General features: G+C 41.4%; 1 protein-coding gene across 2 annotated transcripts in view; it reads left to right on the forward strand.

The window, feature by feature from the left end:
• Positions 1 to 18,501, forward strand: part of enox2 (ecto-NOX disulfide-thiol exchanger 2) — a 154,994-nt gene that overhangs the window by 13,132 nt on the left and 123,361 nt on the right. The gene's annotated exons all lie outside the window — the stretch shown is intronic.

Here is an 18,501-nt window from a genome sequence, read left to right on the forward strand (position 1 = left end):
TAGTGATAATCATTCGCATGTTTGCGTGTTTCTAGGGGGAGGAGGGTCAAGATCATGTCAGTCATTGGAACACATCGTAGGACTTGTCAGAGTAGGAAGGGAAATACACAACAATTCTGACATGCTAGACTTTTGCCCGGGGATGTCATGGGACATCCCAGACGCCACATCAAGGTTCTTTAGTTATGTCACACTACAATGCCTCTTTCCTCATGACAGCTGTTACTGTTATGTTAGTAAGTGCCAAATGACAAAAAACATGGGAATATACTGATATTATTCACAGAGCTCCCTAGTAACCTTTCCTTAGTTTTCTGTCAACTTGAATACGTGTTCCAAATGCAAATGTAAACTAATCCAAATCTAAATAGCACATGTGATGCTTCTGAAAGGGTAGATTGTAAGAGAGTACATGTACATTATAAGAGCGTGTATATATACATTATAAAGCAGGTTTAAGGATGTCATTTAGCATTTTTATTATGTTTGCAAATGGTAACAAACAGAGGTACCATATATTCAGAATGATGTTAAGGGTACTGCTTCATAAATCATATACCACTAGATGCCCATTTGGGACTGTTCTGAAAATGGACTGAATAGGGGAAAAAAACATTTCTCACAGATTGAAAGGTCCTATTCATGTGTACCACGAAGGCTGAAGCTGGCTATATTTTTCACGCTGATAAGGATCATGACTTAACCATCTTAGTCGATAACACTAAATATTGCACCGAATTGAGTAATGTTTATGTCATAATCTTTCCCCGCGGTACCGTTGCTTCAGCTCATACGAGAACCCAAGTCAGAAGTCAGGAAGCCTGAGATCAGAAGTGAGATTTGCCATTGAACTTTGTCTGGATATTGCCTTTATAGTGTTGAATGACTGGGAAGTTCCTTAACAAGTACGGTCCTGGAATAGTCATTGGGATATTTCTGCCAAGAACTTTGCTCCTGGTTAAAAAACAAAACAAAACAAAACAGTATTTTAGTGGTAATAATAATATTAATAATAATAATAATAATAATAATAATAATAATAATAATAATTATTATTATTATTATTATTATTATTATTGTTAAGTAGCAATTGCTACAATCATTACCTAATTATGTATTAGTTCCTGTCAACAAACCTTACAATGCATCCCAACTAAGTAGAATTTCCTTCCCCGCTTACCAGAAAGGGGTTTGTGTTGGTTAATAGTGAGAAGGAAGGCTTACGTCATTTACACTCTACAACAGGAACGGCAACACTCATGCACTGCAGCAACACACAGATGGGGAACGGAATTTTATTCTCACACATCTGGCATCACATTGTCATGTTTGTGTAATATCCTTTTTAAAAAAATGAGCAGTAATATCCAGTCCACTGGGTCACTGGTCTGAAGGACATTAAGGCCTTAAGTGATCTACTTAGTAATGTTTAGCTTACTGCTTTCTTAAGAGGTACACAAAATAGCTAATGTCTACCACTTACTGGTAGTGTTGTTAGTTCTGATGTACAGTTTATGGAATCTTGGCATGTATGAATTTTTGTACTGAGTTTCTTAGCCTTGTGGAGAGTTTAGAGTGGTTCTGCTGTACTGCTCTGGTATATCAGACACCTTAAAAAAAAAAAAAAGATTTGACTTGCCATGATAATGTCAGATCACACAAATTCAAACTACAATGCACTCTTCAGGCTTTGTTTCCTGCTGTGATGCTTATCATAAAGGAATCGTATCGTAATTATCATATCGCACTGTGATTTATCAGATTGATTTTGGCGAGAAGCCTTGTTGGTTATGGATATCATGGCAGGCATTTGGCATGAGAGCCCTTGGCCACTTGACAGTCCTGAGCACCAGCTCCAACTGCAGTGGCTGATGTTGACCTGGTAAAAATAAGAGCAAATCTAATTCCAGTTCTGACCAGTGCTGTGCTCTCCAACCAGGAGCATCCCACAGACATCCACCTGTTCAAAGAACGTTTATCAGGGTTTATGTCATTTGGTGCTGTGGTGAATCTTGTGAAAATAAATGAATGTCCATCAGGTTAATGAGGCTTTGAAAGACTGAATGCACTTAGCCTGATGTGTGGCACATGTAAGAGACAGTAGCCTTTAATGCAGGGGTCCATGCAGAAGCAGCAGTGCAATATGGATAAGTGATTGATTGCAAACGTTTTGGAGTTCCAAGGGACAAGATCCTCAAAAATGTTCAAAGAATATTAACAAGTCTGAACACCTATGTGGGTGTCATGACATGCGACTCCCTGAGTGGCATTTATCAGCATGGTTTTTAACATCTTCCTTTAAGTCTCTTCCCTAGCCGTGTCTTATCAAATTTACAAGCTGATTTTGCCCTCAGCTTGCTAATTAGGGGTCTTCAGCTGGGGCATTGCAAAGTGGCTTCGTGACCATGCGTATTGAAGTGAGTACTGTGTGTAATTTGGTGACTTTGTGTCCCCTTCACCTTTAAAAAAAAATACCATTACTTTGACTGGTTTTTATAGGAATTATTCACATCCACTCTGGAAATGTTAATGATATGCCTGTGATTCAAAAAGCACTTTGAAAATGTTGATATTGTATAAAAACCACTTTGTTGTTATTTTACTATAGGGGACAATATACCCAATAGTTTATCCAAAATTACGTGGTGATGCTTCTTAGTTTAAGACCTCACTGTGCTTTTTATTTAAATCTGTACACAATCTTCTCACATTAGGTATTAGACTAGGAAACTGCAGGGCCAGTTAGTAATCAACCGATCAGTTGATAAATCAGTTGACAAATCAACAACCAGTTAAGCAGTTATGAAATTAAGGATAACTTGACAGGTAAAGGGTTAAACAATTTGATCATCACAAATGAGTTAAAACTAAACTGAGTAAATGATTTGCTCTTAGTTGCAAATGACGAGAAAATCAACTGGTGATAAACAAAAATGCTAATATGAAAATAAACCTTTGTGATCTGATCAGTTAATCCAATAAATTCTACAACTGGTGAAATGTGAATACGGCTATAAACAGAAAGTGGAAGTTATATTACAGCAGAGTGTTGTGTACAATTTATAGTGTATTTATTGTATTCATCCTCCTGTTGGACTGTTCTCTGCATCCCAGCGTACTCGGGCTGTGCTGTCCTTCACTGTTCATGTCAACATGGCACCATGTCCTGGAGAAACTGCCATTTCATTCCTCGTACAGCATGTCTCGTACAGAAGGACTGACAGACTTGACTTTGCCTTGACTTTGACTGTGTTTTGCTAAACTTCTTTACTGCACTAGAAATTCTAGGAAATATACGTCCGCAGTTATGACTTCTTCCATCAAATTGTTTTCAGAGCAAAACAACAGCATTGGTGAATGAATGTCCTTTTTAAAAAAATGTCTGAAAAACGCCAAAATAAAACTGACTGGATGCCAAAATGCTGAACTACTCTTTTAGATTGACTTTGACCTGCACTGGGAAATGAAATCTGTTTTGAAGAGTCACCTCATTACAGCATGTCTGCTGCTCTCCCAGCCTACTCGCAGGTGCTTGTGGTGCCCCAAAACGAACGGCTGCAGTGATATTGCAGGACTGCTCTGTTTGGGGGAAGGGAGGAGAAGGGCGTTCAGATTTTTGCCATTGCTAAGCCATAGGTGAATGGGAGATGAATTAACACTTGTGTGGTACTAAGTGAACATCTCTAAACGATCCTTCACCTTTTCAAATTACAAACAATAAAACCATCACGCTCCTTTCCTGTCAGGGAAAACCTGGTTGCTATATTTTATTTGTTGTTTTGATTGTTGGTTCATCTATTGCATGTTAAACCTAGGAGCAGCGGGCAATACTGGTTTGTATGACGGCAATACATGTTAAAATGGGGGAAAAAACGCAAAGTTAACTAAATGTCATGTCAAAGCTTCCTTATGCAATGGAATGATTAAAGCTATGATGTCAGTGATTTAGATTTCAATAGATACATTTGAAACTATTTACCCTCATTGATTTAATGGGTGTGACAGTGTTCAAATAGCCATCTCATTATTTTTTGCCATGTCATTTATATATATATATTGACAACTTGACAACTTGACAACTTGTCTGAACAAAAATGGGAGAATTAAAATCTTTTAGAAAAATTCCAATGTCTTAATGCACTGTACTGTGCAAATGTTTTAGGCAGGTCTGAAAAATGCTGTAGACTAAGAATCCTTTCAAACATAAAAATAAACAATTTTATTTGTCTCAATTTACAAAGTGAGCAAACAAAAGAAAAATCTAAATCAAATCAATATTTGGTGTTACTACCCTTTGCCTTCCAACCAGCATCAATTCTTATAGGTACACATAGGCACAATGTCAGGGAATTTGTAGGATTATAGTCAGGTGTATGATCAACCAATTATACCAAACAGGTGGTAATGATCATTAATTTCACATGTAGGTTGAAACAGTGATTAACTGAAACATAAACAGCTGTGTAGGAGGCTTAAAACTGGGTCAGGAACAGCCAAACTCTGCTACCAAGGTGAGGTTGTGGAAGACAGTTTCATGTCACAGGTCATACACCATGGCAAGACTAAGCACAGAAACAAGACACAAGGTAGTTATACTGCATTAGCAAGGGCTCTCCCAGACAAAGATTTCAAAGCAGACTGGGGTTTCAAGATGTGCTGTTCAAGCTCTTTTGAAGAAGCACAAAGAAACGGGCAACATTGAGGATGGTAGACGCAGTGGTCAGCCAAGGAAACTTAATGCAGCAGATAAAAAACACATCAAGCATATTTCCCTTGAGCAGTGCCATCAGCTGAGAGCTGGCATAAACTAGTGGGACCCAGGTACACCCATCTACTGTCCAGAGAAGTCTGACCAGAAGTGGTCTTCATGGAAAAGTTGCAGCCAAAAATCCATACTTCTGACATGGAAACAAGGTCAAGCGATTCAACTGTCTGGGATTACATGAAGAGACAGTAGATCTGTGGTCAGCCCAATTCCTAACACGGACGTTTATTAAACCATGTTCTTATGTGAAGAAAGCCCACTACCGAGCAAGTTTAAGCATGTTAATTACAAACTTCATTCTTATCGTACACTTTGCATATTGACCCATGTCTGCCTAAAGTATTTGCCATTGTGGCACTTTAATAAACATGCTTGTTCTCTCTGTCCTTCACTCACAAGTCATCACCTTTGGTCCTTTTCAATTAGAGTGCCGTCGATGGTCTTTTCGCCCACCAGAAGGGGATTACAAACAAACTTATCACAGACCAAATGAATTTCCCCAACCCTCGTTGCGCACTTCAGTTTCATTAGATCATTCTAGAAGGGGGTGGGTAGGAAGGGGGGGGGGCGTTGGGCACTAGATTTTTATGGCATTAGGCGGGGTGCCAAGTCACTATCAAAACAGAACGTAGTCAACCCGGCATTGCCCAAGTTTAAGCCATTAGTAACATACCCCTCCAGCAGATCCAAATATTTGTCTCCTTTGCACTTGGCATAGCCTTCCCCTCACACTCGGAGCACCTGTTTGTGAGGCTCATCCAGGCTGTGTGACAGGCATGCTTGCTAGAGGGTGCACTCCTCTTAAACTCTCACACCACGGATCCTTTGGTTGCTTGGCTTATCTCTAACCAATTTTTACCGTGCCATGTATGGCACAGAACGGACAAGAAATCAACAAATCAGCGATGTAGGCCAGACTTTCTTGAGGCTTTTATCTCAGCCAGAAGGTCAGCCTGTGTTTGTTTCTCATCATACATGTCCAAAACCTTTTTTCTCATTCTTGCCGTGAAGCCACCAAATCGCACTTCATCAGCAGGTTCAGTCCTGTCTTTTCATGGGATATGCTATTGGGGTCACATAAGGTGACATGAGGAAGAAAGGTCAATTCACCACAGTCTATTAGCTCCCAATTTGTTTGTGTTTCTCCCTCCCAGCATCGAGAGCACTCCCCGCCTCCCTTGGCCTGTTCCCGGGCATGCCAGCGGTCATTTATTGTCAGCGGTATAAATAGGATGGCAGGACCACTGAGGCAGGTGGTCGAGTCTGAAAGCTCAGCTTCCTTCTCCGACAGTAACGCCGCCAGAGCCCTTGCGAGAGACTGGAAAGGCTCGCTCACGGCATGGGGTGCTCTGCGGGGTCCCTCTTTACACTGGGACCCCCTGCTAGACCCTGTAATGCTAACCGCTAAGTGAAAGCTCGACTGGTGCAAAGACCTGCCCCATTCTGTGGTCACCGCGAGTCCCGGGACTTCGGGTAGGCGAGCCTTTGACCGTTAACACGTTAGCCCAAGAAGGCTACTGTTCATTTGAGGCTTAAATCAAAAGATGAGGTTTATCCATCTAAAGTTGTAGTGGTATTGGTCCGCCGTAGTGACAGGACCAGAACTGCAGTCCGAAAGTAATCCCATTTCTAGCGCGCCGATAATGAAGCAACAGTGCCGATAATGTCAGCAACACATGACTCAATTGTATTGCTCCCCGCTGTGTATCTGTCCCGTTTTGACTGGGGGTGGCCAGGCTTGTCTAGGCAGGCTGTGTGCTGCTAATCGCCATGAAGGCGGCGTCTACGATATCCGGCAGCACACAGCAGGCCTGGAAAGCCCTGCTGAGCGCTGAGGAGTTATCTTGGGAGGCAGGTCCTCCCTCCATCATCCTGCCAATAGAGACAGCACAGTGGACCGCGCTCTTCAGAGATAAGCAGCCCAGACTGGGCCCTTCTGCCAGACCCTGACACACTACTGTGAAACAAAAGTAGATTCACATTATTCTGTGTTTCATTGAAATCAGTTTTTGTAAACTTGCCAATGCTTGTTTTTATATTATTTGATTTTTTTTTTTTAAAGTTGGATCTTAATTAGTGATCGCGTGTGTAATGCAGCTTGTTTTTATAAATGGTTGGATTTTTTTCCCACTTTCTTCCCCACTTTCATCCAAATACATCACTTGAAGAGAAAGAAAAAGGAGGAAAATAGATTTAACTGAAGATGCTGTGATATTATATGAAAAAAATCTACTGCAGTTTCATATGACTTTGGCTGTATTTTCTGTGAAAGAAAATGGGCTTAGTATGAGCCCTGCCATGACAGGTCTCCTAAGATGCAGAAGGCTGAGAGCTATCTGGGTCAGCCAAACTGTCTTCATGAATAAAAAGGCTGGTTTTATTTTATTATAGAGAGCCGTGTGCATGAATAACGTGCAGCTCTTTGAAAGAGAGGGGGATTGTTTGAGTTCTATATTATTTCCAGCTCAAATCTTATTACCAGTCTCCTCTTTCAGCTGGCAATAGGGATGCTAAGTTTTATTCACAACCACCAGGCTGTTTCCCCCTCTTGAGAGAAAAGTTGTGTTTAAAGGTTTGCTAGAACTCCATGGTGTTGAGTTTTTCTTGTTTATTTGTACTCTTGACATATTACCGAATGCAGATGTCATGCTGCAATGTAAACATCACTTAAAAAATAGGTCTGTAACTAGGTATGTCCTGTATACAGTTCACCACAGCTTGCTTGAAACATCTGGAGTTTTGCTAAAACAGAATGGCAAAGACAGCAACATCGACAAATTAAGAAAAAGATGCATTGCTTTTCACTAAAGTTTCCAGATCATTGATCATTGCAGTTCCTGAAAGATCTTCTAAGGTTACTGCTTCATCTGAAACCTAGAACTGTAACACTTAGACCGACTGTAGCGCTGCATCCATTAAAGAGCTAAAAAAAAAAAAAGTAATAAAACCATAACATTGGCTGGTATTATTTTACATGCTCACAAAATAAGCAGACACCAGTGGTTTTAATAAAACTTGTGTGGTTGTCATGTTTCCTTTGTCAGATTTGACTGAGAAATTCACTGTTAATTGTAGAAACTGAATGCAGTGCAAAGGGACGTGCCAGTGCGGTGCTAAAACTAAACTTTCTCTCTGACCGTGTAAGCCTGTCTTTATCAAAACGCTTCTTGATCGAATTTCCTGTTAACGACATATTTTTGATATAAAAAAAGAAACAAACTATTGTGCAGCTGTGTTGATTCTGGCAAGCATTAAATCTAAGCCCTATTACATGTGCTATTTAGTGCCTCTGCGCTTTTGGGGAATTGGAACACGTACACACACTGCTGATGAAAGTCTTTGTGGGGCCAACTTACACTCCACACGAGGTTCTGTAGTTAGCATCCGCATCACTGTTTATTCATGTGGGCACCAGACTGTGCGAACAGATTATGTGTTTCCAGTAGATGCATGAACCATTGTTTATGATTTCTAATTTAATATACGGAAATACCTAAATTGAGACTTTTATCCGTCTGCCTTGGGGGTTATATCTCCCTTATGAGCCTCATTTTCAGAAACGGTAATAAAGCATGACAAAATCTAACTGTGCAATGCAATCAGCAGCGCTTCTTTCAAATTTATTTATTTATTTATTTATTATTATTATTATTATTTTTTTATTGTGTATTTTGCCGCTTGAATGTTTGTCTCACAGGAAATGAATGCGTTCACAGTGCTGTGGCACGACAGTGAGCAGAAGTTGTTAAGCCAGTTCCACCACACTGGGAAGATGGAAGCCAGTTCACTCCAGCATGTCTCTAAATGTCTCTGGATGGAGGAGAGAGAGCGTGTGTCGGCTCAGGACGGGCAGCGGCGGGCAGCGAGCTCTGGGCCGTGTCTAATGTGTTAGGAAACCCGCCGAAGGATCCGTCCTGGTGTCTGCTGCTGATATTCCAGTCTGCCTGATGCTTTGAGGTGTTTACTTATTTTTTCTGCCATCACTGAGCCTGCAGAAATGCAGTGATTGTGGGGAGAGCCACCTCATTGCCACCTTGTTGGCCGGGCACAGATAACACACCTCCACCTCTTGCGTGCTTCATAGAGTTACACTGCCTGTGACATTTAGTGTTAAAAAAATTTAAATAACTTTCAGTTTCTCCATTTAAAAAAAAATAAAAAATTTGTCTGCTTTTCAGAGAATTTATAGAAAACCGGTAATATTTGTTTATTGTTTTATGTGCATTCAGAGGAGTTGGTATGGGCACCATGTGACCCGGGCAGCTATCTCTGATCTCACATTTGTATTTTTCTTGTTTGTGAAGGGCAAACTGCAGCCTGTGTTTGCAGAGGGCAAAGAGCAAGTCTGATGTGAAAACAATTTGAACCCCCCGAAATGTAATTTCCCTTCCGCCCCACCCCATGTCCACCCTGCCTCCCCCGCTGTCTGGGGGAGGCAGATGTGCATAGCGACTCCCTGTGCGAGCGTGTGGGGTAAACTGGGTGTTAGCAGGCCACGCGGCTTAGAGGCACACCGCCGATGGTGAAGTTAATAACCCCGGCTACTGCAATCAGCCCCAATGAGAGTGCTGTGCAATATGAGAGAATTGGTATTCACTGTGTCCACTGCAAACAATGAATTATTAATACCTGCTTCTAAGCAAACTTCTCATTCTGTAAAGGCGAGGTGCACGGCAGTGTGGTAAACGCTGGAAAGAGAAGAGAATATAAAACACCCCACTCCTCTAAAACACCGCGGAGACCGTCAAACACCCCGCTCCTCTGAAACACCATGGAGACCTTCAAACACCCTGCTCCTCTGAAACACAGCAGAGATGGTCAAACACCCCACTCCTCTGAAACACCATGGAGACCGTCAAACACCCCGCTCTTCTGAAACACAGCAGAGATGGTCAAACACCCCGCTCCTCTGAAACACCATGGAGACTCACAAGTCTTGGTCTTGGGGTGGTTAGCTTGTATTCTGTATATGTTTAATGTGGAATGCACTGGTGAAATTCATTGGTTTTATTTGAAAATGAATTGTAAGTGTAATAAATTGTAGAGCTGATTGGAGAATGCATTTTTGGGGGGAGTTGCTCAGACTCCCTTGTTTTTCTTTGTAAGCTCTTGTGAAGTGCATGAGGAACATTGTTGCCAGTAAGCTCGTTATTTGCGGGCCAAAAATGGCTTCTTGTCTCTAGTCTTCAGGGCACCTTTTGAAAGACTCCTTGGCTTCCAGCTGCAGCACCGTCTGCAAAAACTTGTACTAGGGTGCTTTGTGTTTTAAGAGTAAAGAAGAGAGACAACCATTACCACAAAGTTTTAACAGAGCATTTCTCCAGGAGCTCTGTCAACCAGCCGAACTTGGTATTCCACAAATGGTCAGGTTCAGAGTTCACTCCACCACCATGTAAAAGGAAGAGTGACCAGACCGGGGGTCGAGCTTTGGGCCGTCGGACCAAATTAGCGCTTTTGTGCTTTTGGAACCTCCCTCTTGTTTTATCTCTTCGGGGTGGAGGTGTTGCATTATTTTGCATTTTTATTTGCATACAGCGCTAGTCATTTCTCAGACGTTTCTGCATTATGTTCCTACTTTAAGCCAGGAAGATTGATGTACAGCTCTATGGTAACCTGGGGGCTCATTTTGGCTCCTTCCTGTTTGTTGTGCTCTGTGCATCTAACTCATTGGAGAATAAGTAATTGTGAATGCTGCCAAAATACATTACAGCCTGTTTTCCACACTCCAAATTGTGCAAACATCAGTCACACCCCTACCCCTCGCCACCCTCAGTCCCTCGACACGGCATTCCAAATGCCTAAGTGAGCAGGAGGGATCCGAACTTGGACACGTTGTATTCACTGTTTGGACAGGATTCGTTATCCAGGCATATGTACATAAAGACATTTTGTCACAGGACCTCTGCAATGTTTGTGGTCGAATCAGAAAGGATGAGAGTAAGGATAAGGATCCCAGCGTAAACGAGATATATACACATTGTTGTCAGAGAACCCACTCATGATAACATCGCATTCTCTTGTTTTAAATATTAATGAAACATGATCTGTCTAGGGCTGTTATGAACCAGAAGACCTGGATTTGGTCTAAAATCCTCTCTCCCAATTTTCTGTAATCCTACACACACATTCTTGGTGAATTGCTGATATTTAATAAAACTGCTAATAGTAATAATAACTTGGGTAATATTAGCAGGCCATGTGCATGTAGTGGAACTAGAGGTGTGCTAAGTGTCACTCCTCTGCCAAGGCCCTTGGCAAGTAAATGCCAAAGGATTTAACAGAAGCAAACGCTTCCTCGAGCACCTCCTTGTTTGACAGATACCGCAAAAACTCCTTTTTTGCACAGGATAGGACGAAATATTTACTGATGTGGCAATACGCACGGGATTAAAATAACCTGGGGTTATTTTTACTGAACGTTTTATGCCCGGTAAAAGGTCCCTAAAGCTTTACTGACACGGGACTGCGCAGTCTGTACAAATAACTGACATGGTGGATTCGGACAGGACTAAAATAACTCAGGAATGTGGCTAATAATGACATTAACCCAATTATTTTTGCGTGTTTTGTTGTAATAGTAATCAAAGAAGACTACTAGTGTTGTTACGTCTTCTTTTGTTGTTTTTTCAATATTACATGATTTTTCAAATAATTTATTAATTAAGGTGGGACATGTCACCAAACAAGATGATCACTTTGTGTTGTTAATTTTTTATGTTTTGCAGTGACATTCCAAAGCAAAATGCATGAATAAATAAATATAAATTCATATGCATTAAGAACCAGTATATAATAATAATAAATAATAATAATAATAATAATAATAATAATAATAATAATAACTTCAGTGTTTGGACCCTTATATAATATATTAAGAAAATAATATATAATATAAATAAAAATAATTGAGTGAGACATCATTATTATATCATTATTATAAGCTTTGGTCAATTTTAGTCAAATAATTTCTGCATGCCTTTCTTGTAAAAATGTAAAAATTTCATGTATGCTTGAAATTTTTAGTATGCTTACTAATGCTTTTAGACATTCAAAACCTAAAATAATTTTTAATGGTCAGGAGGTTGTCACACCTGCTTAATGGTTGTTCACTAGTTTAAATGTTTCATTTTATGTAGCTTTCTGTCAGGTGTATTCTTCTCAGCACACAAGGGGCCCGTAGTAATAGTGCCAGAATCTTTCTGGGCTTTTAAGGGCCGGTGTGCTTTGATCACGTTGTCAGGCTCCCGTCGTCCCATATGGCAGGTATACTTGAACACAGCGCTGCGTTCTTCATAGCCTTTCTGTGTGTGGAATGTGTCACTGAAGAGCAATCGTATATACAATTGTAGTCTGACGCAGAGGTGCATCTATGCGTCAAGGTGTATTCAACAATGTTTTTTTCCTTTTCTTCCAGTGTCAGACAAATTTTTGTTTGCGTGTCCACTTATCAGCTGTCTGTTTTGCATTTTTTAGAATTATAATTTATTATCAGATTTTTTTGCTGATCACTCTATAGGCAAAATGGTGATACCAGAGATTACCGGAGTTAACAGAGGGATGGCCTTTCTACTGTTTGTTAGACAGAGATGTAGGTTTGGTATTAAATTAAAACATTAAAATGTATGTGTGCACATACAAAAGCAATGGTATATGCCACAAGAGTTGCATTTATTATTCAGATACATCATAAGGTCACTGCCGTGTATATACTACACAGACTTTATAGTGCAGGAAGAAAATTTTAAAAGATTTTGCTTTTCAAACGTCACTTGGGCTAGCGGATTACCGAGCAATAATGCTCCAATTATCATTATTATTGCTTTTTTTTCCCCTCAATCATTTCATTTTTTTTTTAGCATTGTGCATGCCCCTTCACCAACATATATGGCGGACTCTCATTAGCAAATTATTAAACTAAAAAAAGAAGAATCCTGTGTCTGATGCAACGTTAACCGTCTTTGAGACACAGGTTCACATTAGGTCTCACCCGAACAAAAGAAGCTTTCTAAGTCCATGTGTCTTTGTGTGATGTTTCCGGTCTCCGCTGAGGCCAGTTCGCTTGGCCCTCGCCCACGTCACTGACGAGCATTTTTTGGGGACCATGTGGCTTCTGACAGGTGTTACATTTCAATTACAGTCACAGCTTTGGCTCTGGCTTTGAATTTGCTGCGTCTTCTGCTGGCCTTTCTTCTCCTGCTTGTGTTGAGAGGTATTTATTTCCTTCTGTAGGGAAATACATTGTTCGCACGTGTTGCCAGGTTTTCAACCTGCCAAAGGCATCAGCGGCTGGGCTATTAGAGAACACCCTGAATGATTTCCTCCAACGCTTGCATATGGCTGTTAAACACAGTGCCTCCAGGTCCTGGCCCAGCCATAAATAACAAGGCCACGTTTTGTGGAAAACGTAGTTAGGTTTCTGGTTTTTTTTTTGTTTGTTTGTTTTTTTTGTTTGTTTTTTTTGGTGGCAGTTCTTAGTTTGTAAAACCTGTCATCTTACAACACAATTTTGCTCCAGAAACTCTTAATTGCTTTCAAATGATTATATGCCTGTTGTGTGTACACTTAACAACTACAGCCAAATTTGTTTGGTTTATTTTTGGTTTTGGTGCATTGGCCAAAGACCCTGGGAAAGGTGGGTGAAGCCAAGCTGAGTCAGTCTTGCTCATTGGCTGAAGGACGTGAGTTGTGTTTGTCCCTGGGAAATCGTGGACAGTGGACTTGAGTTGGCAGAACCACATGTAGCTCTCTCAGCCAGCGAATGGAAAACAGCTTGTTTACAGTATTATCTCGTTACTGTACAGCCATCTGCAGCAGGCCATATCTCCATCTCTTTGGACTAACCGCGTTGCCTAAAACTAAATTGTAGACTGTGATATTGGTTGAGAAAGGAAGGTGTAATCTTTTGGAGTAGGCTGTGCTTGGTGGTAAAAGATAACGCGCTCAAAAGCTTGCTGCCGTGTGATGCTTGCTCTGGTTCGCGATCCTGCGCCGTGTAAGCTTGAAGCGATTAGCTGGCACTCCAGGGATGGACATGAAATTTGTGCCTGGGTTCGGCTGCGTAGAGGCAGACAGTGCTGACGGGGAAATACCACCCCTCCCTCAGCCGTGGGTACGGATGTCCAGGCCACGGGCCTGCCGCAGCCAGCCTGTGATGGGAATTATCCGCCTCGCCATGTTGCTGGAATGCTGTCCTTTTCCAGCTGTGCAATGGCTAAGCCTCACAGTCCCTCAGAAACACTCCCGTACTGACGATACTTGCCAGGGACTGCTTGGTAACTAACAGGAAGCCGTAAGAATTTTTAATCCCTTACTGTCTAGAGGTGGTTGATGGCCCTAAAAATAAAATTATGTATAATTTTTTTCTTTTAGAAGACAGTAGATATAGTGATTTACATAATTTGATATGTGTTTCTGGAAGCTGTCAGCGCTGTGTGGTTAACTGTCCACTATATGTATTTACTGTTCATTAAGTAGCTATGGACCAACTGTACAATGGGGCTGTGGACCAAACTGTGCGAAGCACTTATTCAGCCGCGGTTTGTGTGCAGTAGGATCAGTTCAAATGCACCGTGATATCTGTAACCAAAGTCCTGGGTTATGCATTACTCACCCTTACATCATCAGCCTTTTTTTTATTGGTTTGCGTTTTAATTTTTCGTTGCGCGCTATCCGACCCAGAGCTGTCTGTGCACCTCACCATGTAAAAGATGGCTTTGAATTTGGCACAGTGTTTGGTTTGAAGTTATCCCACTGAAGAGAAAGACTCCGAGTGTGTGCTCGTAATTCAGCCCTTTTCATAGTCACTCAGATATAAGCTGTTGTGGTGATTGCTTTGTGTGTTTACACCCCAGGTGGGGCGTGGCCGTCTCGTTTCTGCTAGCCCATTCCTCCCAGCCCCCAACCCCCCCCGGGATGGTTCAGGCCAGGGTTGGATTCAACTGGCCAGAGCATAAAGGATGATATATCGCCTGATGCAGAGATCTTTTACTGTGCATCTGATGTGGTTGTGGGATGATGGGTCTCTCTTGTAGAGGCGAGGTCCCAGTGGGATCGTGTGTGTGTGTGTGTATTTATATGCGTTATGTATATTATATATGCGTTTAGAAGCTAGTCAGACCTAATGCTTGTTTCTTGATAAATTGCTCATTACCAAAGTCACTTTGGGTACTAAAACAACACGGATTGAAGGGAGTTTTTCTGTTTCATAGTGACCTGGGACCTGTATTACAGTGTGTGTGTGTGTGTGTGTGTGTGTGTGTGTGTGCACAACCCTCCCCACGCACACTTTCTTTAGTTCCCGTCTGCTGTGCTGGGTTATTTGTGCTTTATCTCTGGGTAAAATGAAAGTGAGATCTTGTTTCTGGTATTACCAGACTCGCCATATAGGAAGACAGGACGTGCAGCCTGAAATTTTGTTAGGCAAGTGTGTTAGGCACACGTTCAGTGTTCATACGTGACCGTCACATGCATGGAAGGGCTTGCATGTGACAGTATTTGGACGTGCTGTCAGTGCAGCTGCGTGTTGTTGCTATGACAGTGACATATGAGGATAATAACTGTAATTTTGGGCACACTTTCCCTCCGTGCATGCAGCAGGCTTACGAGGTGTTCAGCAGTCACACTGGCTGTGGATAATACAACACCAGTTCTGGCATTGCACATGATTGCATTTCCTTGGGAATGTAAAGAAAAGGATATTGCTTTTTTGTAATGTTAAAAGTAATTAAATGCAGTGAAATAAAATTAAAAAAAAACCCCAAACCTGTAATGTATAAAGACGGGCAGAGATTAAATTTTTTGCATTGCGAGCGAAAACTATTATATTTCTAAAAAATGAGCATTCCAATATATTCAGTGTTAAGGATGAGGAGAATTTGTGATGCTTATTGACATATTGACATTGAAAACCAGGCCTGACCAACCTTGTGATGAAAAGGTAACAGAAAGGCGACACGCTCTTCCAAACAGACGTGGCGGCATCTTAAGGCCCCAGCTGATCACACTCCTGCCTGAAACCTGCCCAACCTGCCTCCCAGGAATTTCCCATGCTGGAATTGCAGCGAGGTTAATGAACGAATGGAGTGGTGGTGGAGTTTCTTTGCCACAGAGAGCTGCATCTTGAGCGTCTGTGTCTCCAGTGCCTACACAGCGCCCCCCTGACACAAATGACTGAGTGTTATTAATGCTCTCAGTGATTCAGATGTTGCTGGGCGTATTTGTAAATTAGTGGTTCATTAATTAATGGTTAATTCCCTAAATATGGAGCCTAAATTGATACTTAGTCGCTACTTATTATTATGTAATGAATGTATGAGTGAAGGCAGAGATATCGTTTAAGTTGCGAGCTTAAATTGTTGTTGAACTAGTGAATTCGTGGTGAATTCATGCGCTCAATAACTAATCTGGAACTTTGCTGAGCGCAGCTGTTTCTGGATCGAACATTCCCGGCCTTGGACTGCACACTTAAACAAGCGTTTTCCTAACTGAACCAGCTGTTCAACCACCCAGAGCACTATAAATGATGTCGAATAAATGGTAAATAATGGTGTATGAAATGTCATGTTTGTACAGCCTCTAATGCTCCCAGCATGTGGTTAATGCGTGTTGTGGCTCCGGCGCCGGTTCTCCCGCGGGCTGACGTGTAATCTCCCCATCGCAGGGCCAGGCCCATTTGCTGGCCCGCGGGACTATGACGCGGATTGCTGCCGTCTGCATGTCATAGCGTCCCGAGAACAGTAAAGCACTTTCTGATTGGGTCGGGAATCGTGAGAAGAATGATTTGTGGTCGTCACTAACTGTAAGAACACATCTGGGGAGTGTGAGGCGTAGACACCTTTAATGTAATCAGGACATGAGGGCAGTGCCCAACACTTCAGTTTGTGCAAATTATGTTGCATATACATAAATAGTCTGATATAATTATTTTGTAATTAACAGTTAGGAAGGCTGTTATTAATTGCCTCAATTAAATTTCGAGGCTCAAATGTCAAGATAAAACATAACCAGCAATTATACCGCCGTCTTTCTTCAGGCTGTGAGATTAACACGCAGAATAATTTCTCTGTTTTCCCATTCTAGCCTGTAGCGGTCTCCTCTCCCGTTTCAGTGCATCCAGGCCTTTTCCACTTCGGCTGCTTTAACGACGTCTGGTTAGTTTCACGCGCTTCCAGAAGCCAATGCCATGATTCAGACGCAGACTCTCCAAACGTTTCTCGCGCTGACGTGCTGAGAGTGGTCAGAAGCTTTTCCATCTTTAGTAGTGGCGGTAGGAGTAGGTTATTTTTGACACTGCGACACAGCCCTCGTGCGATTGCACCGTGTCTGTCCATTTCCCCTTTTTTTGTGTTCAGTTACATTTTGATTTTGTACACTCTTTACATTAAAATGCTAAATATGCATTTAGACTTGCCTAACTTAATTCATATGGGCATTTAAAAATAAAACTTGTAATAAAGCTTTATATTGTGTTTATTTTGTAAAGTGTGGATCAACAGTATATGGGCATGTGTGGTTTTTCATTGCAGGGGCTCATGGTACTTACACCACAATGATGGTCCAGTGTAATAAAATGTTTCTCTTTCCTGAGAAGTGGACACTAGATCCGTTCGTTTTCTGAGTACCTTCAAGGGTGCATTTATGCAGTGATGGAAGAGAAGCTTCAGTCATTTTCTCCTCAGAAAGTTGACGCTCAGACTACAAGGTACATAACCTAGGTGTCAGGTTAGATAGTCAGTTAACCTTTGACACTCATATAAGGACATTACCAAAACCTCTGTTCCACCGTCTATGTAATACTGGCCTTTTCTCTTACCCTCTGAGCTTGAGAATCTTGTACCTGTCTCGGTTTACTGTTTGCTGGAGTTCTCACTCACACTACATTTTCCTGTGGATTTTAAAACACTTATTTTATCATCTAAAGCTGTTTGTGGTTTAGCACCACCTTACCTCTGTGGCCTGGTGATCCTTCTCCTCCTCGCCCTTCATGCCCTGCTCTCTCACTCCACTACAGCCTCTTTGCAAAATAAGATCCCCGGGCGACAGCCCTCGATTACGCTACCTGTCCCTGTTAAAAACACTCCTGCTTCGAATTGTTTTATAAAAAGTTACTTAAAACTCATATTTTAAGATTGTCCTTGTTTAATTGTTGTTTGATATTTTACTTGATTATATTATTTATTCACAATAATTCGATTTTTCTTATTGTTGGTTTGTAGAACTTTTAAATTTAAAAGAAGTGCATTATTATTATTATTATTATTATTCTCTATTAACTTTTTTTTTTCTTGGAATTATTACATACTTGCTTGATGTGTTATAGATTTTAATTTAAAAACTGAAATATATTCCCACATTACAGCTAATTTGAAAGTGTTGCTGCAAGATTATAACCTAAGATTTTTGGAATGCATAATTGATCCTCATGCTGTTTTTTTCCCCCCTGAGTTGTGCAGATGTGTACTGAAATGACTCCACACAGCGCTGGTTCAGCATGATTCAGTCTGGGCAGTTAAGAGGGAACTTTTGACAGGAACGGATCTCCTGAATTACCACGTGTCGTGTTTTATGACGTATTCCTTTATTGCATTAGATGAACTGGTGCTACTGAGCTGATGAGCAGCTTGGATTTACGAACACAACAGCTGCCTCCCTGGGGGCTTCACCACCCTCACCCTGACCCCCCCCCCAGGTCACACACAAGTGGACGGGGACAGCTCAGGGTCAGTGTTGGAGAGAGG

The sequence above is a fragment of the Electrophorus electricus genome, chromosome 4, assembly GCF_041902795.1.
Source record: "Electrophorus electricus isolate QZ-2024a chromosome 4, ASM4190279v1, whole genome shotgun sequence".
Taxonomy (NCBI): Eukaryota; Metazoa; Chordata; class Actinopteri; order Gymnotiformes; family Gymnotidae; genus Electrophorus; species Electrophorus electricus.